The sequence below is a fragment of the Nannospalax galili genome, unplaced genomic scaffold (genome assembly GCF_000622305.1).
Source record: "Nannospalax galili isolate Female #2095 unplaced genomic scaffold, S.galili_v1.0 scaffold339, whole genome shotgun sequence".
NCBI classification, from domain to species: Eukaryota; Metazoa; Chordata; class Mammalia; order Rodentia; family Spalacidae; genus Nannospalax; species Nannospalax galili.
Window position 1 is genome coordinate 400,947 of NW_008344185.1, and position 528 is coordinate 401,474.

Here is a 528-nt window from a genome sequence, read left to right on the forward strand (position 1 = left end):
GGACACATCTCTTTCAAAGGTGGTTGAATTAATACAGTCATACAATATTGAACTCAGTATAAGCCCTGTAAGACATAAAATTGAATTATTTTTTTACCCTTTAAAGAAGATCTCCATTTCATTTTAAGATATGCTGTTTCCTGCATTTTTAATGCTACTAACATTACATGTTTGTACATGTGTCTTTAATCTCCATGTGTCTGATTATTACTAGTCACAGTCATTACACATGGATCCTTAGTACCTGAGTATGGATATAAAGTCATCAGGTAGATTTCACTGGTAATGTTTATCACCTCTACTATTTAACATGAAATAAATTTGTATGCTTCCTCCTCAAATATAAGACTTTTTAATTTGTTGATTTTTCTGTGTATATATCATACAGACTAACACACTCCAGAGGAAGAGTATATCTCTTTCACAAGTGGCTATAAGTTTCTAGGTTCACAGTAGAATTAATACAGTTATATAATACAAACTCAGTATAAGCCCTGTAAGACATAAAATTGAATGAGATTTTAACCT